Source organism: Eleutherodactylus coqui, chromosome 3, assembly GCF_035609145.1.
Source record: "Eleutherodactylus coqui strain aEleCoq1 chromosome 3, aEleCoq1.hap1, whole genome shotgun sequence".
NCBI classification, from domain to species: Eukaryota; Metazoa; Chordata; class Amphibia; order Anura; family Eleutherodactylidae; genus Eleutherodactylus; species Eleutherodactylus coqui.
In genome coordinates this window covers 162,607,352-162,629,545 of record NC_089839.1, presented here as the reverse complement: position 1 = coordinate 162,629,545, position 22,194 = coordinate 162,607,352, and the positions used below count along the sequence as shown (strand labels likewise).

Genomic DNA, 22,194 nt, shown 5'->3' with positions numbered 1-22,194 from the left:
AAGGGGACGCAGCATCAGTTTAACACCACTTCCCCTTTACTGTTTTTCCTGGAAGTGATTAGAAGAGTTTGTAGCCCATAACAAGTTCTACAGCCGTTTCTTTTCAGAATCTATGGAGGTCCCTGGAGAATTGCATGCTGGCAAAATAGAGTATGATGATATGATAATTATCATTATTGAAAATACCTCTTTTAGGAACAAAGGTATATACTGTCAATCTTTCCTTAGTGCTGCAGATTTTTAAAATGTCCATGCCATCACCCACAACTACACACCTAGCCAAATTTATGGCACAATAGACACAAACTAGAGACTGTTACAATATATCATAACAATCATCGGGACCACAGCGAGCTGCAGGGCTGGATCCTGACAACTGTGGAGGGGTAAATGTACTTCAGTTTAACATTTCAATGCTGGGGGTCCTATTGAAGCCAGGTTGTCTGGTAACCGGACGCCCCTTTAACTGTACTTTACAGTATTAAATTGGGAAATTTTTCTTTAGACAATTCCTTCGGCATTTGTGACTGTGTACTTGTATGGCAAAAATAGGGTGGTACCGTTTTAGCCAGAAAAATCTATCATAACCATATACTTTAAAATGCCAATTGTTATACTGTAATACGTTCAGTTCAGAATTAGTATAACCTTAAGACAGGTAACCTGATAAAACATGAAATAAAAATTCTGCTATGTGCCAACAAGACTGGAATGTGTGTCATATCTATAGCACAAATGTATAATTATTTTGTGCTTTGGCAGTTTACATTTTGGCACATCCAAGTCAAACAATGTCTAAAGGGAATGTAGAAGTATAGACTTAATTTTTGCTTCATTGTGTGACCTTTGCCATTTTCTCATTTTTGTCACAAAGGGGTCATTGTCATAATCGGTGTGTCCTCTGGGACCATCTCTATGACTGGCTGGGAGTGCAACTGCCTAGGGCGCCGACTCATGGATTGGAGGATGCAGTAAAGCAACTGCTCTTGTATTTTGAACAGTTGCTCCTTTGACAGAGTTGACAAGGTTCTCTAAAGGAAGCTCAGCCCAGCATATGAGAAGCTAGCCAATGTCTGGACCCTGAATGAGGCAGCGTCAGTTGCCAATTGTCTGTAAATTCCTGGACAGTCTCTAAAAAGAAGATACCTTTTCCCATTCTCCATATAGAAAAGTTAATGATCTTTTTTTCAGTTTCAGGCATTTTTATTGCCGCTTTATGACAACATATTGAAGCAGCATTAGCAAGCAGCAAACACCAACTCTCGCAATGTTGCTGGTTCAAATGAAAAGGAGAAGAAGAGCATATAGAAATATTTGTCATAAAGGGTTGGAAAAACAGAATATGCTCTTGTGATACTATTTCACAAATTATACGTAAATCCTTAACATTAAAGAACTCAACACGATCACAACAGAACAAGAAACTATAATTGACGTCTAGGCAACTCATGAAGATATGGCTAGAATGTCCATAACACATAAGAGACAGTCCAAGGAAGCCACACGTGCATCTCTGGTGTCCATACATGTAGCGTGTATCATTTGATAAACTCTTTACTCTTTTTTTCACCTCTTCAGCATATAACTAGGCAGACGTTCATTTGTAAACGTTTGCGGCCATAGCTATAAACTGGACAGGTTTTTTTTTGTCTTTTTTTTACAGCTGGAGGATCTTGTACAAGTTATGACTGTAATTAGAATAATTTTATGTTTCAGATTACATGCTGCTAATTTGCTCACCTCAGTATTCTGGGCTGTTGGCATATATTGCTCATGATCATTATGATGTATTATGGTTTTCAAACATATCCATAAAAAAGGGCACCTGCCCATGGTTTTTGGGTGAGTTGTCCTGAAAAAAATTAAAATCCAGGCAATCCTGACTGGTGTCTGTGATATAGCAGAACTTAGTTGACTGCTCCGGCCCTATATTAAAATACCCTAAAGAAGACAATGTAACTTATTGCCACCTCTGCACCCAACACCTGAAGCCCCCTGCCTGTTGTGTTTATGCAATGCACCTTTCAGGTCTGCAACATGTGTACTATGACTGAAATCATTTCTAATGTATAACATAGGATCACTTACGTCTTACAAATCTTTATGCATACGTTTATATGAATTATCATTATTATTAATCAGCACATTGGGTGCCGGTGAAAGTCTTTAGGCACGACACCCAGTTTCTGCTGTTAGCCATCGACCCTGCCATCCCTGGGTATAGCAATGTTGACAAGCACACCCTTTTTTTTCAATGATTTGACCTGTTATGGCTTTGTAAACAAAAATGAAACAATATTTTTACTGCTTCGTTTTTAACTATTTTTCGGTCTTTTGGTCCCACCAGTTCTTCGTTGTGAGCAGATGGGAGTTTTTACATAAGTTTAATGAGTCCTCTTTGTTAGAGAGCTATTAGTTTTAGTTCGTACTCAATTTACGTATTTTTCAAGTACATAATGTTATTTATAATTCTTCATAAAAATGTACAATATATTTTTATGTTCTAACATTATCATTTACAATTCTTCACAAAAATATACACAATATATAACTGCTTATACTTCTATCTATTTTTCTGTCTATCCTTTATCTGTGCAGTATAGCTGCAATGATCATGGAATAAAAATACCCAACTTTGATAAAAGGAAAAAAAAAACTTAATAGTCCAGTAGGTGGCAGCATCACCTTAATCAGGTTTATTTGGAATATTACTGTATTTGGAAAATGCTAAAATCACCCTACAAAGTAATGAAATTATACAGGCAGAGGCTGATGGTCAGTTCTGTGGAGTTGGGACAGTAACTAATGTGTCCTCCACAGTCTATGAAGGCATGGGGTGGAGAGAAGGAGGACCTCAGAGAGGAAAGGGGAGTGACAGATACAAGACAGCTTGACACTATAGTACAGGCAGGAACTGATGAAAGGGAAGAGACACACAGAATAGTAGAGAGACTTAAGTGTCCTCACTTCATGTGACAGCTGCAGCTAAGTGGACACTACCACATCCAGCCTGGACTCTCCTCCAAGTTTATGGCTGACTACTACTGAGCTGCAAGATAACAACTGGCCATCAAGAGCACAACTTGTCCTACAGACTGATAACCATTGCAGGTCAGTTCTATTCATCTCACTAATTTATATTCCATACACATGCACTTTCTTCCATTGCATTAGTAGGAATGCACATAATTAAAGGGGTATCCTGATCATTTAATAACATGTCTATTATATATGTCACAAGTGTCACACTGATGGAGGTGTTTGAATTTGGACCCTAATAACGCATGTTCAAAACAAACAGAGCCCTGCATTGATTTTAATGGGCTGATCATTGCAAGGACCTGTTCATCCTGGATATCTGTGGTGGAGCCCTCAGCTCCAGGACCCCTGCTAATGTGACCCTATACACATTTCCATTGAAATATCAGGACCAGACTAATTTTTTAAGTTTTTATTTCATTCAAATTATCACATGGATTTTCATCTGCAAGTAACTGTACAAATCTTATATAATGGACCGACTACATAATCTTAATTAATGTATATATAGGTTGGTTTACAATGTTGCAATATTGTTGCCATTGCAATATCAAGGTTTTATGAATTAATTATAGAGTTTTCAGTTTTCTCATCAGTGTATAATAGACTATGGTAAGAGAATAACCAGAAGTGATTTACTGGAGGCAACAACCTGGTCATTATCTACTGTACTTAGGGATATAGGATGGTCAGTATGTTACATATTGTGGGCTACAATCTATCCAGGAAGGTACTGAATGGATATAGAAGTTTAGCCATATATCTTTCACTGCTGATTGGTCAGTATGTGATGTACTGAGAGAGGGAGAGTGGTCAGTAATAACTCACCTGTTCTGGAAGTTATATAATGTACTTCGGGCTGGAGGGTGGTTACTGATGGAAATAAGTGAATTTTTACTGCTGTTTGGTATAGCAAGGGAATAAGAACCATTCAATATGTGATATTCTAGAGCTGATATAGCATGTACTGCGGGCAGGTTAGAGTCTGATTGCAACAGACTGTGATATCAGTTTACCTATTTTGTAATATGGTAATCTCTCAGACTACTGCGGGGGATGCATCTGCAATAACAGATTAGTTAAAGTGAGCATAGATTAAAGTTCTCAGTTATATAATTGGCATTTTTTTTATTATTATCCATGACATGGACATAAAACATTTCCCCTGATCAGGCAAACACCATACATGCAATATATCATGTTGCATGGAAAATCATCCTGATCATAGTAAAGCAAATAATACAAATGTCATTTTTGCATTGCGATTTTTCTATTGTATGACCGTGGGTATAAGAACTAAAAGGCAAATACATTTTGGAAATTAGGAAACAATAAAACGGTTATTTTAGAGTAAAGATGATTGCTTGTGATCTATCATTCTCATACAACTTATAAATCTCTAGCCAAACAGCTAAGAACGAAGCAGTTTTTGGCCTCAGACGTCACAAATCACATTCTTCATGTGAATCAGCAGGAATACTTTGCAGAGTTTTCATTTGCTGGGTCATATGATGTAAAGAGATTTAGGAAGTGGATTGTGGGGAGCCCACGTGTGCGTCTTAAGTGATCTGCAATCAGCAGTTGCTGACAAGTTCTGTCAGGGAAATGTTGCAAAAGAATTTAGTATATCAGGAAATAAGGAGATGTTTAAGATGTAATAAAAGATATTTCATAATACTATTTAATAGAATGAGCATTTATTACGCACATTTCCTGAACCAGCTTGCTACCAAATCCAGGCTGGGTCATTCTTTAAAACTCTCAGTTCAAGTAGGAGTGGAAAATCAGCTTGACTCTATATGTGGTTGTATTGTTTCCTAGCATATACAAATATAAAATGTAGCGCACCCTGCACCGTACCATACAGAACCTTTCGCAGGGGATGGAATATTCTGCAACAGCGTTGCGGAATATGCCGTTCCTGAATTCCGCTCCAAAATTGTATCTACTAACTGCAGATTTTAATGCATAAGTGCTGGAAGGATTCTGCTATTTTCTATATGTTATCAGCGCGGATTTGGGGGCTGAATATTCCGCAGGAGGGCGTACTCTGCAATGCTATTGTGGAATATCCCGTTTTATATGAAAGGTCTCTAAGGGATTTGGATGTGTTCTGTCTATACATAAATCATGTTCCTATTATCAACACATAGTGACAAAATTTAAGTTCCGCAAGTGTAAGTACTCTGTTAGAGGAGCCCTAATGATGTCAATCCACAGAATGCCTTTGAACCTTATCAAAAGTTCAGGTCAAATGAGTGCATGTTCTGCCCCATGAGTTACAATAGGGCATTACAATTGTCACCATGCCAGGTTACTTTATACTGACAGTGTGCACTCTACTGTGCGTACCGAGGAGGCCTTTTTTTCGTGATGTCTTACACTTTGTTAACCGCTTGTGGTGTCACATTCCTTCCATCTGTAAATGATTGTGATGTTAGGCAGCATTCTTCCTTGACAGTCAGGTTCCTGTTTGTTCTGTATGTACAGTATATGCATACAGGTGGACATTAGCTAATTGCCAGCTCAATTGTATTTTAGGAAACGAAGATATGTCATTGTAGAAAGACTCCACTAATCTCCAGGCTCAAAACTAAATACCTTTATGTCTAAGTCACTAAATCATTAACGTAGTAGTAAATCAGGTATTTCCAGTGTATTTACTAGTTAGTTTTGCATTTTCTTTAAGAACACTTTAATATTACCTATGATGTATTAGATCAAGTTCAGCTAAATCCTCCTATTTGGTGGGATTGGCCAACCATCGATTGTGTATGGGGCCTGCCCGCTCTGCCCCGATGGCAGATGCCAGGGGACAGAAGTATTGAGTAGTCAGATTTCAAAATGCCTAACCCTTTTGTTCTCAGAGGAGATAAGCTGACACAGGAGGAGTCTGATAGGGGATGTATTTCTCTCTCCTCATTGAGAACACATGCCGAGCGAAGCGACCATGTGCATGCGGGGAGATCAGAACAGTTAGATGACTACTATCTAACATGTATAGACAGCTTTACAGTGCCAAGCCTTAGCACTTGGCCTTCTTCTGAAACTGCCAAGATTTAAGTGTAAATAAAAAAAAAAGAAGCTTTATAGATTTACGGGATGCTCAGCCTGGTTAGAAAACTGAAAACAGTAATTATTATAACGACAGAGCCAAACGAACTTTGTAGAAGTATATATACCTGGTTTTCCAGTACATTATGTTCTCCATCAAGAAACATAAATAAAAGCAATAGATACAAACCTATATATTAATTTAAATGCCAATATTCACCCTTAGGATCATTCACACGCCCGTGATTTTGACACGTATAGCAGCCGCAATGCACAGCCATGTGACACGTGGTGAAAGGAGTCAATGAAAGTAAATAGACTTTCATTGATCTATTCACATTAGCTTGTAGACACTGTGTGTCAATGCACACAAGAAATAGATTGCAGCATGCTCTATTTCTCGCTGTACCATGTAGCGTGAGCCCCATACTTTTGTATAAATTTTTTAAAAATAGTCACACTGTGTATAAGCGCATGCGTGAGATACGCACTCATGCGCAGTGCACTCGCTGCCATACGTGGTCTCTTTTGGCTCACATAGACCGGTAAAACTCTGCAGGACTCCAACGGCATTTTACGGATATGGTCGTGTGAATGAACCCTAACTGTACCTGCACCCACCCATCAGCCCTATTCACTCAAAAAACCCTACTTGAAAAATGCATTTTAATCTCATATAGAGGGACAATAGAGCCCCTGCTGAAGGGATTCTGTACAAGCATTGGATCCCGGCCTCCAGCTTATTATTTCTTCTTTCCCAATAGTTATAGTTTAAAAATGTGTGTGGATAGCACTCCAGTATTAGCAGTAGTGGTTGCGATCGTTGGCTACGTTTACACTGAACGATTATCATTCATTTTCGCTCGTTTAAATAATAAGCGTTCTGTGTAAAAGGGCCTTAAGCCGGGGCCAAGTATCAAACAGCACATCTTCCCAACACAATATGAGAAGACAGAGAAAATCAAGCTTAAAGATGGGTGGCTGTCCTACAGTAAATGGAAAATGACTCCTCTTTTGCTAATTGGCCTTTTCTCCTCTATGTATGTTCCTGCAAAGGGATATAATCTGAAATATGTTGCATTATGCTCCAGTATGGAACGGGACATTCTGCTGTAAGAGACGTCTATTCTTATCATTTTCAGGTTGCAAAGTCTTTATTAATTATAAGGCATTAAAAATACAGTGAAATCTCTCCATAAGACCACCTCTTTGAGAAGACCACCTCCTTATTCAGACCAAACTTCTTGTGACAAATTTTCAGTTCAGCCATTGTAATAACTGATGGTCTTCAATCTTCTTTGAGAAGACCATCTCCATAAAAGACCATTTTTGCAATGCTATCTTGAGTGGTCATCTCAAAAAGGTTTCACTGGAATACTTTAAATCAAGCGTAACCCAGTAGTTGTAGGTTCCTCGTAGAATTTTTTTGAATCGTAGTTTCTCAGTTCCTTATTCTGGACATATAATTGACTGAGAATATCCAGTAGAGACAAAATAGAGTTAAAATATTTTTCAGGTCTATAAATTCTCTTGTTAATGTAAGATTTGTATATTTACGGGGTTTGTCTCCTTATTCTTGGAAATTGCCCATCTGAGCCGGAATGCTACTGATAATCTATAAATTCAAAGACGTCATTTCAAAAAGTACTGAGAGGATCTACCTCTGTAGTTCACTTCCATACAGTAACAACTTCACACAAGCCTTCCAAACATGTTCTAGATGTTTTGTAGACATTACATTGACAAGTATTATTTAGTACATATTAGCCCATAGTTATCTATCAATGAACCTAAGCTAGGCTCATAATTTGATGCAAAGAACAGTGCTTGACTTGACTTCGTTGGGTTCACCAGAGAAAACTTTGTAGTTATCCTTGTACACACAGGACATATCATCAGTAAGGCGTAATAGATCTAGACCCTGCACAGTCAACGCAAAATGAGGATGCCGTCTGCTGGAGCATTTGGGCTTATTGAGGTGTCTGAGGCTGGGCTCACGGGGAATCCTTTAGTACTCTGGTCAGCCAATCGGACCTTGACAAAGAATGTAGAGGGGAATTAGCATTGATCAATGTTTGCTCTAATACAAAAACTTCCCACTTCATCCTTCCAAGGTACATTAAAAAGTAGCGGCAGTGATGATACACATCTAGCACATTAACACAAACATGATAAAATCACATGGGCAACAGAATAGAATTAGCTCAGTGACTTACAAAGCTTTAGTTGGGATCAGATTTGTGGCTTCTGCATGTTATGTAAAAAAAACAGTATATAATGTAAAGTGAAACAAGCTGGATAAATGGTATATTAAGTATTCCTGTAGTAGTAATGACTTCTTATATATATCAGATGTTTATTTCACTCGAACAAACTTTTGAATGCTTTCATGTATTTTAAAATTGTTGATGGGATTCATATTATAACCACTTTCATATTTAGTTCAATAAGCTTTGGGTAGATATGGGTGAGATATGGAAATTTCTGACTTAGAGCAGCTTCACATGGACATATGTGCTTTTGCGCATGCCTCAGTGCAATGTATTTGTGCTATGTACAAAGCTTTTTTACATGCATAACAGTGCATTTAACTGTACTTTATTATGCACGCAATGCATGTTTATTTGCATGCGGCAGACATACACACCCTGATTTAAATGGCTATTTAGCCTAATCAGTTTCAGATGTGTCCTTTTTTTTCACAGAAATGTGCAGTACATCTGTGCATGCATTGCTTGTGCATTTGCACACCTCCTATAGGCTTCTATGGGGACACCTGGTGCGCAAATGCAGACAAAAATAGAGTTGGTTCCATTTTTTGCACGCACAAAATTGGGAAAGAACAACAAACCTATTGCAATCAATGGGTTCTGTTTTCTGTGTTTTGCACACGTAAATTTTACACACGCAAATACGCTCATGTGAAGCCGCCCTTAAACTGAAGGAGCAGAGATCTTGATTGATTTTTAGTCAGCGAGGGTCTTGCCTAATGGTAGTTGCAGTGCTTCTATTCAGCATGCTTAAGTAAAATGTAAGGGCTCATGCACACCATGGCATTATGTCTTTGCTTTGTATGGAGCCATAATAGGGTTGTCATACAGAACATTTCTGTAAATATGGCACCTAACAAAGCCTGTACACCAGTGCACGAAGGCTGTACAGCTCCACAATAAGGGGTCGTATGGCCTCCATACATTGCTTGCCTAGGGGCCCACTTCATTATGCTTGTGAGATGCTGTTGACATGCCTGGTACTGGTGTATCTTGTCGACACCGTCAGTATGGCTTGGGCTGTCTGAGCTAAAGCTAACGCCCACAACACTTCTCATTGGCTGCCAGAAACACACCTTCTGTCCACAGGCACGGCCACCTGCAATGTTTTGCTGGCATGTAGGAAAGCAAGAAGCCGGCAGCAAGCCGGGATGGCAGGACCTGAGAGAGTATAGGAGGCAGCTTCAACCAGGAAGGAAGGCTTACCTTTGGTAAGGGCAGGGATTTTCAGTAACTTTCCACCTGTCATTCTCACTGTTACCAGGCCACACAGCACACTTCACAGGGGGAACACATCTCACCTCTTCCGGCTGCAGCCTGTAATTCACCGCTGACCCCTGGGAGTTCAACAGTCGCAGACATCTGTGCTTTCGCGCCTGGACACTGTCACATAGCGCGAACGCCGGCAACCGGCCGGCGGGGGGGGGGGGGGGGATGCAGAATTGGGGGGTGTAGGGTGGGATCAGGTTCTTCTTCACTTATGCAGTAACAAGGAGAGAAGGGGAGAAGCCGCGGTGAGTGCCGCTACAGAAAGTTGGAAGCTTAGAGGGGCATTAACAGGGCGGAACAAAGACATTACCTGTCACTTTGCAGCTCTCCACCCATACTTCTGGTGGAGACAAGATACACCAGAACCGCCATGCCTTAGAACCACTTAATAGTGCCATTAATCCTTTATAGTGACACCACCAGCTCTTCACTGGATGGTGGAAATTTTGTGGCCTCACCAGACCAGAGTAATAGCAAGCACTGGACTTGTAAAATATAAAATTGGCTTCTACCTCATTGTTTCATTCTGTTTTTTGCCTTCCTCTGGATCAACATTGGGGGGTAAAAGGGTATGAAACAAGTTAAATTTGTTTGTCCTTCAAATGCACATTTGCTGATTTTATGTGGGTTTTATAAAGGTTAAATTTTACATATTTATAGTGCAGTTTATTTGCTTTTTCTTTCAAGTGTTTTATTAGTTTGCCTGTTATACCAGCTTTTATATGATTACTTTTATGTATTATGCATGAATATTTATTTTCTTATTATTTGTATTAGTAATTTAATAGTTTTCCATGTATTTGTTTTATCATTTTTTAAATTATACCAAATATAGCATTATATGTAAAGTAGCAAGCAGATATTCACTTTCACTACACATTTCCTTTTATGGTATTTTTATGTATACTTTGCCATACAATATAATACAGTATGCTCTGCACTAGGATGCACTTTGATGTGAAAATGTAATAAAATAACTGCATAACTTTATTGCACCAAGGATTCAAGATATATTTTTATTAATACATGTACTTTAGAAAAGGTCACAGCTGATATTTAGCACAGGTTGCATGTGGTGTGTATGACTAGTTGCATGTGACTTCTAGTGAGGGTCAGTTGCATCACGGTGCTATATGCAGATAATTTACTTAGTGCATGCATGACTGCCTACATGAGTGAAAATAATTACAGATAGGGAAAGTCTTTGAAGAAACATTAATTTATCATCCCTGAACAGCAAGACTGAAACAATCATCATCAATCTACCGATGAATATTATCTGGCATCTTCATCTTCCTAGTAACCCAAACTGGATGTGCCAGACCTCCTAGTCATGTAATTGCCATTATCCGATCTTTACAATAGACTCCGTATTGCTATGGCATCTAAATGGCTGCCATGTAATGCTACTGTACATTACCTTTGCAGTGACTACTACTTGGAATATGACTGTCCGGCTACGGCTTTCCACAGCGGAGTCAGCCGTTTGCCGCAGCAATTCCAATATGAAATTTACAAAATTCTTCATGTATTATGATTTTCAGTTTTATAATCTGCCCATAAAAAAAAGTTTACTTGTCCATGATTCTTTGTTAAATTATAACCCAGCTCTCCTCCGGGCAGTCAAGTGTAGTTTTCTTTGATTAATAACAGAAGTCCATATCTTCTTCACTTATGTTTATCACATATGTCGTATCACACTCATAATGTGCAAATGATATTAGCAGCTCCATTTATAAGCTATAGACTATTTCTATTGCCCTTTAAATTAAAGGGGTTGTCCCGCGCCGAAACGGGTTTTTTTTTTTTTTTAACACCCCCCCCCCCCCCCCCCCGTTCGGCGCGAGACAACCCCGATGCAGGGGTTAAAAAAACAACCCGCACAGCGCTTACCTGAATCCCGGCGGTCCGGCGTCTTCATACTTACCTGCTGAAGATGGCCGCCGGGATCCTCTGTCTCCGTGGACCGCAGGGCTTCTGTGCTGTCCATTGCCGATTCCAGCCTCCTGATTGGCTGGAATCGGCACGTGACGGGGCGGAGCTACACGGAGCTACACGGAGCCCCATAGAGAACAGGAGAAGACCCGGACTGCGCAAGCGCGTTTAATTTGGCCATCGGAGGGCGAAAATTAGTCGGCACCATGGAGACGAGGACGCCAGCAACGGAGCAGGTAAGTATAAAACTTTTTATAACTTCTGTATGGCTCATAATTAATGCACAATGTATATTACAAAGTGCATTATTATGGCCATACAGAAGTGTATAGACCCACTTGCTGCCGCGGGACAACCCCTTTAAGTTTACATGTGATAAAGAGTAATCCAGGATAACCTGGTGACTTTTATGTTTTAACAAACCACATAATCAGTCATCAGCTTCTGCCCACAATTTGTAATATGTCATTTGTGAATTGTGAAATGCACACGTCTCAGACACTTCTGTTTTACACTCTCTTGAACCCTTTCTAAAAAATGTACAAAAACCACATCCCAATGACACAGGCATTAAAGAGCCTACATTTATTACATCACTTGTGTAGGTGGCTTTTATTGCACAATGGATATGATATAATTGAATGTAGGGAAAAGGTCAATAAAGAACTCATATGATCTACTGATTCAGGGAGGGAAGGGGAACAAAGTCCCTGCAAACGATATTGCAAAGAACTCATAGAACTTCTCAGGGGAAACCCACAAAATAATTACAAATTATCCAGATTTAAGGCTGGTTTCAGACGAGCGTATAAATACACGTCCGTAATACAGATCCGTATTACGGATGTGTTTTGAAAGACATTACATCTGTATGTCATCATTTTCATCCATATTTTCCTCTGTGTTTTTATTGTTTTATATTGGGCAAATACTGATTTGTATTTGCCTAATAGAAAAGAGTACAAATATGGAGGCAAATAGGCAGAAATTAGATGCTGCATTTTCAAAAAGAGGCCGAAATAATGTGACCATTTGATTAGCCCTGTAAACTTACATTAGGTGATCTAGTACAGAGCAAAAATATGCTAGCATGAAAGTGGCATAAAGGGGTTTTATCATAAAAGAAAAAAAAAATTCTATACTCGCCTATTCCTCCACAGGCAGACTCCTTACCACATCTTCTCTTCACTGGTGTTAACCAGTCCCCCGTGTCAGCTCACCAAAAGTTGTCTGCATTCTCTTCTCCTTGCTATGAAGCTAGCATACTTTGCATTCTCCTTTCGGCACATCAGTGAAGGTCATGTCCCTGTGACGTAGTGTTCACTGGCTAGGAAGGAACGCTGATCTATTTATTGCAGAGACAGCAGGCATGCGCAGTCTCTGCAATAGCCCGGCACTGCCTGCTAGGCTTTGAACTGTGACGTAACGTACATTGCCAGGCAGGAAGGAGACTGCCTATGAATGTGCGTAATGTCACAGGAAACAGAAGAATCAGCCAGCTAGAGGTGAGGTGACCACCTCTTTCCACCGGGACTGCAGGAGACAGGAGCAAATTAGTGAGGAGCAGATCTGGTAAGTAGTCTGATGAGGGAGGAATAGGTGAGTATAGAATTTTTGTTTTTTAATGACAGACAGAAACCCCTTTAAAGGGAATTTGTCAGCCCAAACATTTGTCAGCCCAAACTCAGAATTAGCAGAGATTTAAGTGAATAAAATACTTACAAGTTATACTGAATCTATTCCCATAAAACTTTATATCAATCTGCTCAGCTCTTCCTGCTCTATAACATGCTGCCTGCAATTTGGACAGTGTATTGAAGCTGAGAGATTCCCTTTAAAACACCCTTGCAAAAAACTTCCACCTTCATTCAATTTCTTCATACTTTTACCTTTAAGTTAACCATATAACTGGTCAGAATTGTGTATCTGTGACAAAAAACTCTCAAGGAAACAGTTATAAGGGTGCAGAGAAAGCACCCATGCCATGTAGCTCAAGAGGTCTGAAAAGGTGGTCACACGTGTAGACTACTGCATAATGAATTTCAATGAGACTTCCAGAGATAGTCGAGTATAAGCACTCGGCTATCTCCAGCAGTCCCATTATAATAAATGGGGTTGTAGTGTACACATGTGGCCACCAGTCCATTAACTTGAGGTCGCTCAGAACTCTCAGTGGTCAGAAACTTTGCTCAGATAGTTATTCCCTATTCTGTGGATAAAGTATAACTTATTACTGTCAGATAATGCCTTTAAGATATTTTAGCCCTAGCTAAAACAGAACATATATTACATTCAGCTACAAAATACATAGTCAGCATAAGAATGCTGAAAATTTCATGCTTTCTGTAGATAATGTATAGTCTTTTACATTAGTTCCCATTTTCGTGTCTGAAGAAGTAGAACTGTGCAAGAAACAAGCTCACATTTCAAGGAGTGACTAAAGACAGCTGTGTAGAAGTCAACACTAGTTTACAGCCATGATTTATATTTCCATCTCTCTCCAACAGGTTCTGATCAGCTGATTGGGGGTCATTTGTAAAAAACAGTATTGCAAACAATATTATAGAATTAAAGTGGAATGAAAGCACTTTATAGACAGGTTCTATTGTCTGTCTGCTATTTTCTCTGGTTGTGTTTAATGGGATTCTAGAGGTTTAGAAAGCATGGCTGCTTTGTGATAGACAGGTTGGTTTCCAAGATGGCTGACGCGATCTTCAGACTACCTAATCCATACACTGCATGGTAGTGTTAGACTATCAATGCACTATATCTGCTCTCTGATGGCTAGGGTTGCTCACATGATCAGTGCTGGCCAAATCAGAGAGTAGTGCATAGTGTGCATAAAGTATTGTAGTTAGAAAATTGCAACAGCCATCTTGACTAGCCAAAATCGGGTCCCAGAACTGGTGGGTCAGATGGCTGGCAGAGAAGAACTACTGCAGGTTTTGCCCCTCGCCCCCTCTGATCCCAGGACAGAATTTTGTCCCAAAACCAGAGGGTCGCTTTAAAGAGGTTTACCAGGGCTACACACTGATGGCTAAGGGTAGGCCATTAACGTGTGACAGGTGGAGGTTACCAGAAAAGGCCCTATATACTATGATCTCCCTTATGGTGGGCCATACAATAAGTTTACAATTGAGGTACCTCTTCAAAGGCACTCTACCTCTCCAGTCTTTTGTTATCTATAAGATAAGATAAGTGGTGCCTGGAGTGTCAGTGGACCACTTCTCAAATTCCCTCCATTCCAATTATAAGCCTATTCCTCTCAAAACAATGGGTAGATTTATTTAGTTAAATATCACTTGTGTTGAGCGAACCGAACCAGTCGAGTCGAATTCTGTTTCAGGTCAAGCTTAGCTAAAAGTTTGGGTTGTGGCGAACCTGAAACTCACCTGATTTGTTGTGGCTAAATGGGGAGAATGAAGGGGTTAGCACTGCTACCTTGCAGCACTGGGGTCTTAGGTTCAAATCTGATTGCAGAGGCTTCTTCTTCTGTCTTCGTCTTCTTTCCAAAATTAAGCAAATCGACCAAACTACAACTTCAAAAGTTTGCTCATCTCTAATGACTAGTGTTGGCATTCACTAGATAAGTTTTAGATCTCACAGAAGAGAATAGTGAATATCAAGTACTGCGCTATTTTGTCCAGTAAAATGACAGACATCATGATAAAAACAAGATGGACACCATAATAGTCAATGGAGTCCATTGCAAGTCATTGGTGTCCATTATATAACAGATCTGGCACACCGCAATTTTCATTGCTCTACTCCTATAATGGAGCCAAAGAACGGAACTGATTAGCGCAGACGTGAATGTGGTTTTAATGATGCCTAAATCAAATCCCTAAAAGGGAGTCTCTTATTGTCTGGCTATTCACTAATTCAGGACTGTGCATTTGCTCTGTCTGAATCTTTGCAGAGTTTAATATTTTAGTAGATATGTGGTTCTCAATTTTGTAATGTTTCTTGCTGCATTATAATAAAACGCTATTTGTAAGTTAATGATTTTTTTTTCTTAAAATCTCTTCATCTGCAAATTCTTGTAACGAAGTATTTCAGACTCTGCCAAATGCAGGAAATCATCAAAATCCAACCCACTGGGAAGTTAATGTATAACTCCAAGAAATGATTCTATAAAGAGAGAACATAAGTACAAAGCATATTAACTCCTGACAAGCAAAAAAAACCTTGATAAAGATATCTAGCTAGTTAGTGCCGCCGATTTTATGGCTGAGGAACTGGACGATAGGTGTGTCCAGGACAGCAAATCACAAGCCAGTGAAATTATAATGGGATATACAGATCATTATCAAGTCCAATACCAGTTCACACGCAAGATGCAGTCCTGCCCTGTGCAAACAGCACTCACAGCCGAAGGTTTCTAGCTTCACGCCTATGTGGGCAACCCAGAAGTAAAACTCAAATACGAGATAATTGGATTTTGCAAACACTGGTGGTAAAAATTTAGAAAAGTCATTTCCTTTAGTTCAGAAGTATAGTAGGTCATTATAATTCTGCAGTCTGTATAGAAGCACAAGTTCCAGCAAGTAAGATAATAGAGCTGAACAGCGGCAGGTCCTAGTTGCAGACCTGCAAGAAAATCATCATAATGGCCACCTGTATTCTGTCTAAAGCACAATAGACACAGGTTGCAGTAAGAAAAATTAATGGTATATTAAATTGCTCCGTTCTTAAACTTATTAGGAAACTATTATGTTAATACATTTTCCTAATATGCAAGACTATGTTCCTTTTTGATGGACCTAGGCTTCGGGTTGTGCAATGGACACTATGGTAGTTTTCTAGTAAAAATGATGCAAGACTTTTTTTTCATTCCATATGGAAATTTGGTGAATAAAATATATTTTTAAGTGTGGATAAACATTTCTGCTGTGGTCATTGCTGTTTTAATTAAAGGGATCCATTCTCATAATCTTGAGTTTGGGGTAGATTATTTCTATTTTCAGGAACCTCTGGGTCTCCATGTCCTGTGAACATTCTCATGCAAATAGAAAATGAAAATAACTACTGCATCTATTGCTGTTCCGCAGCCAATAACTTCCATTTTAAGTTTCCTGTTGTAAGTCTGTTTAAGTCCCAGTTCAAGGACACCAGAGCATCTAGTTGGGTGAAAATAGCAAATTTAGAAAATATCCAAGGTCTGTGGGAATTGTAGACTCTAATGTTAATGAAGAAAAAAATAACATAAAGAAAGTTTTATTCTCTCTATATTAGTAATGTTATTGAATGAATCAATCAAGTTTATCTATTTTGTATATTATCTATCTAACACTGAATGGTCAATTTATAAAGGCCCATTTAGACAATGATTCTCACTCAGAATTTGCTCAAAGCCGTCTTTTGAGCAACAACCGTTGCGTCTAAATGCACAGACATCGTACAGTTTTCGTGCACGATTCGTTCCTCACTCAATTCTAGTTTTCTAGAAATGAGCAATGAACTCTCATCAGCGGTGCAGGCTGTTATCACAGTCGGCAGCGCTGCTAAGATTCTTTCAGCTCGTGTCCCACTGGTAGTTCACAGCGGGCCGCGAGCTATAAGCGCAGATAACATTACAGATGTTTGTTCATGCACAGCAGCTGTAGTGTTCAGCAAGAGATAGCGGCAGTCTCCCGCTCCGCCTGCATAGCTCTTTAGTAGCTAATTAGCTACTATAGACTATGCAAAAATAATCGCTTTAAACTGTCACTCAAACTGTTGTTTGAGCAATCATCTTTCAGTGTAAATGGGGTATTAGACATTTGCCACTAGTAGCGCGTTGAACCTCTTTTGGCATTCAGAATAGCAGCAATACATTGTGACATAGATACCACCAGGTGTTCAACTTGCTCCAAAGGAATACTGGCCCATGCAAACAGGAAACGTCTTGCAAATTAGCTGGAAGTACTGACATGCTCTGATAAGCTGACAAGAAGGTTTCATCGAATCATGCTGCTTGTGCCAAATTCCATCCCTCCTCCCATCAGCACGGTGCAACAGAAATCTGGATTCATCTGACAAGCAATATTTTTTCACTGCTCAATCATCCAGTCTTTGCAGGCTTTTGCCCATTGGATAATGGTAAAAATTATCTCGGATATCTAATAAAGGTACGCTTTTTTCTACCTCTCTACTACGCGGTGGATCTCCTCCTTACATCAAGCACCTTTTGTACGTGCTGCTGATCCCTCTGTTGTTTGCATATTTTTACCCATTGGAGTCTTACCATTTTTTAGACAGCAATCGTACTTTAACTGCTCATCTGCTGTTATAGCATATCCGAGCTAAGGAATGATGAGTTGTTCATTCTGAGACATTAGTTGGAACACCAGCATTGTGTTTGGTTGCAATTTGCATGAAACTGTCCAACCTATTCATCAGAACAATTTCAACATCCTTTGACGCCTTTCATCAAAGATTGGCTCATGTCTACAGGATCTCCTTTTGTTGGATGTTTTTCCTCAATTATACCCTGCTTGGTTTACTCTCTACACTGTCATATGAGAAAACCCCATAAGGTTGGCAGTTTTTGATTTACTGGCCCCAACTAGTTACTATCTGCGTCTCATTGGAAGTTGCTCAGATTGCTGGATTTTCGCATTCTAATGTGGATTCACACTGAAATTAGTCCACGGAAAACTTGCTCACCTGATTTTATGTTGCACTTCAAGGTCACGGGTCTCATTTCCATATAGAGAAAGTCCAATAGTGAAAGATCCGGCGTCTCCAATAAAAGTCCAATAATATCGATCTATCCTAATGTCAGACTGGACAACTTTTGTTGACAATTTTGACAGCCCACCTTCAACCAGGTACATGTCCACCCATTATAAACACTGCTGACTATTGCATTTTCTGGAGGCTTACACACAGTCTGATCATTTTGAGGTTCTCTTTTCAAGTCATCTCAATGATCCGTTGCCATATTCCTCTGCATAGAGGAAGTTCACCATCTCCCTTAGGGACGATTACGTGTAAGCTTGATACTAAAAAAAGAAAAGTGAGGGAAAGGTTGTATCCTAATAAACTGTACACATTGAGCTTCTCATGAAGCTTGAAATAATTCCTTGAACGTTACTGAGTAGGAGTAACAGCAGGGGACTCCAATCCTGGACGTCTTATTGTCTACGTGCATGTGAAACTCGAATCAAGTGAGCAGGATTCTGTTTGTTATCAAATGTGTAACGGGCTTCTGGGAAATGACTGGCGGTTACTCTGGTTCATTTCTCATTAGTTTTCTTTAGCACTTGTAAGTATCTGGATGTTGTTTCTCATCTACTGCAGTTTTTAGAGGCTTGACTTCAAGCTTTGGGGCCCCAATACAAAATCCGAGGCAAGGCAGCTTTATCTTATGTAACAGAAGCAAAGGGTTTAGGGGCAACAAATACCTCTGAACCTTCTAATGTCATGTTGCTGAGCTCTGGTTTTCAGTTGGTGACAAAATTATAGGAAGCATGTCAAGGCGACATACTTACTTTAGATTCGGATATCTGTATAATACTTTATCAAAGCTCAAGAAATTGATACACCAATAGCCAACAATCTCCAAAATACAAATGCTGTTGGATTTTGCTAAGTGACAAAACTGGACAGAACTCGGATGAAAAAATTGTTCTTATGAATGAGCCCTTAAGATGGAGCAATGATTTTTTGATTGTGGTCATTACAACTCCTTAACTATATATGTGTTTACATGGCTAGCTGCCTCTTTATGGTGTTGTCATGTTGGTAATGAAGTTGTCAGAGGGGTCACATGACTGATGCCATGTTGAGTCTTATTTGGTTCTCCTGTGCATCACACAGGACTAATCATGGCCATACAGTACCATAGACATAAGGGATGACTTACCTAGACCAGCGTTTTATACACCAGCAAGCGTAAAGACAGTGCTGTATTAGTGTATTTTTGGGCCATCTGTGTGCCAGAATATGACATCTAGCTACAAGCTGATGTAGACTCCATCTAAAATGTATGCCAATGAGCCGTGTAAACACAAGCATCACCTCCCTTGCCACTTTTTAAAAGTGGCGAGAATGTTATAAATTTTGGTGCAAATATGGCGTGCACCAAAGTTTGTGACTTCCAAGTGCTAGCAATATGGTGTAAATACTTTAAATTCCCCCACAGACACTAATGCTGTAGATCTCCAGGCATTATGGCTTTGACGTAACAAACTTGTAATAATCCAGAAATGACATACAAAAGCCTCCATCGCTCTTACACCTGTTGCACACACCTAACAGGACAACAGCGCTTTTAATTCACCCAAAAGCCAGGGCTCTATAGTCAATGGGGTCTGCCGGCACTGTTTGGTTCCTCCCCGAGACGAAGCCTTTTGGCAGCGCGGATTCCCCCTTTCCTGCACCCCGAACGGAGCATGAAAGTGGAGCCCCGAGCGCAGATGTGAAACTACCCTTTCTGCACTCTTCAGTGAACCTTGGTTGGGAATCAATAAACTAATAAATAACTAATAAAATTAGAACATGTATTGAGCCTGAAAATATTACTTTAGTGCAGAAATCTGCTACCCTACAAGTTTGATAATCTGAATGATATAAAACACAAGTGTAATTAAGTGAAAGAGTAAGTTTGTAAATACATTGCATTACTTATCTAACTGATCCTGAGTTACAGCATATTTTAAAGTCTAGAGCTGCATTAACAGTACTGGGTACTTCAGAGCTGAAATCTCTAAGTATTCCATACTAGCTCAGTGAATAGTGCAGTATGCTGTGCTATTTAATCTGGTGTTTTATGCCAGATCTGTGCTGGTGGCTCAGAACGGCATCTCTGGTGCAGATGTGAACATTCACTAATATGCTAGGGATGTCTATGGCTCAGCTTGTCAACTCCTTCCAATGACAACCAGCAGAATTATGACTGCAGCTCCAGACTGTAATTTACAAACTTGTATGGCGGTTTTACAGTGAAAGCTACTCAGGTTTTTATGTAGTTAAGTTCTATATGAACTGCCATAAACCAGATAATGACCAATAAAAAGGCGATGCATTGGTGGATGTAACTATGTCCAAGCCCTTTCAGTATGTAAGATAACCAGGGTTATTTTAGTTTGTCTGCATGCACACGTATAAATGAGCACTTACAGTATATACATCTGGGAAACCTGCCAGGTTGATGTTCATTCGTTGCGTTGCTCTATACATCTAGGCAATCTGCCAAATGAATACATTTCGAGAATAGTAAGTTATATATTAGCACTCTTAGCAGACAATATGCAAATTATGGAGCAAGCTGCTTTATTCTAAGACTGAACTGCCTGCAAATACATTCTTAGCCACAAAAGAAACTTGTTCAACAAATGAAGGATTTTAAGAGTCAGCAAGAAACAATGATCATATGTGGTTGGAGACACAATGTGACTTAGAGGTTGTGGTGTTTGCAGACTCAACACATGGTGTGTATACTAATGATATGAATAAGGGTTAGGCCTCCTTCCCACGAACGGATTTACGCCGCGTAAATTCGCGGCAAAAATCCGCTGCGTTGCCCCCTGCTATTAGGTTCTATTGAACCTAATAGCACAATGCTCACGATGCGTAATTCCACCGCGGAACTTCGCACCGTGAAATCTCCCGTCCTCACCCGCGGCATGCTCTATTTGCCACGGGTGTACGCGCTGACGGCTTCCATTGCAGTCAATGGAAGCCGTCCGTTCACGCTATCTCCTGCTGTAACACAGCGGAAGATAGCGTGAAAAAACGCTGCCCCGCCTACCGCCGCTCGTCATATGACGCGGTCGCCGCGTCGCGTGACACGGCCGGCCGCGTCATGTGATGCGGTGGGCGTGTCACATGACGCGACGGCGGTGGGCGGGGAAGCGTCTTCACACTATCTTCCGCTGGTAAGTATGGGGTCTCTGGGGGGTGCCGTGACGGGCTTCACTGCGGAATATTCTGCAGCGGAGTCCGGCACGCTCGTGTGAAGCCGGCCTTATACAGTATTATGATGTATTAGATGGCAGAAGTATCTTGTTGAGTAACACAAAAGGAAAGTGACAACATGACAACGGAGTAAGACCGGTTTTACATCTGCGCTGGAACCAATGGTCGGAGGTTCTGTCACAGATCTGGCTCAAAATACTGGAAGAAAAAGTGTTTGTGTGGTTCTTTTCCTATCATCCAAAAGCCGGTCAGCTGAGCAGACCCGATTATGGCCAATGGGGTCTGTTGGGTTCTGCCCTGAGACGGAGATATTCGGCCACAGGGATTCTCCTTTCCTGCTCACCGAAAGGAGCAGGAAAGTGGAACCCCTAATGCAGATGTAAAACCACCCTTATGCTATTGTCAGCCACCAATCTGATCATTGGAGTATCTCCTATAGATACTCATGACTGGCTCATGACAGAGCTGCTTGGTTAATACTAAAGGACAGGTTTGCACTTGGATTATGGTAATGGTGCTTATTGGAACATAAGGAGATATAACTCCATGGTCATAAGTGCATCTTAAAGCTTCAAGCCTTCAATTAGAAATCTATAATGGGGTCCCTGAACTACCATGGTTCATTTATAATACTCTTATGTGGCAGAGGGGCCTTTGGGCACCTCAGCCAGCAGGGTCTGAATGCAACTATAATCTTTTTACCCCTATTGTTAAGAAAGATTAG

The 22,194-nt window shown here is 40.1% G+C and overlaps 1 protein-coding gene across 1 annotated transcript in view; it reads left to right on the top strand.

The window, feature by feature from the left end:
- Positions 1–2,916: 2,916 nt before the first annotated feature.
- The window catches only part of PPARG (peroxisome proliferator activated receptor gamma), a 56,954-nt gene continuing 37,676 nt past the window's right edge, over positions 2,917–22,194 (top strand). The window contains exon 1 of the mRNA XM_066596480.1: positions 2,917–3,111. The gene's annotated coding sequence lies outside the window, so the exon portion shown is untranslated. The remainder of the gene's footprint in view (positions 3,112–22,194) is intronic.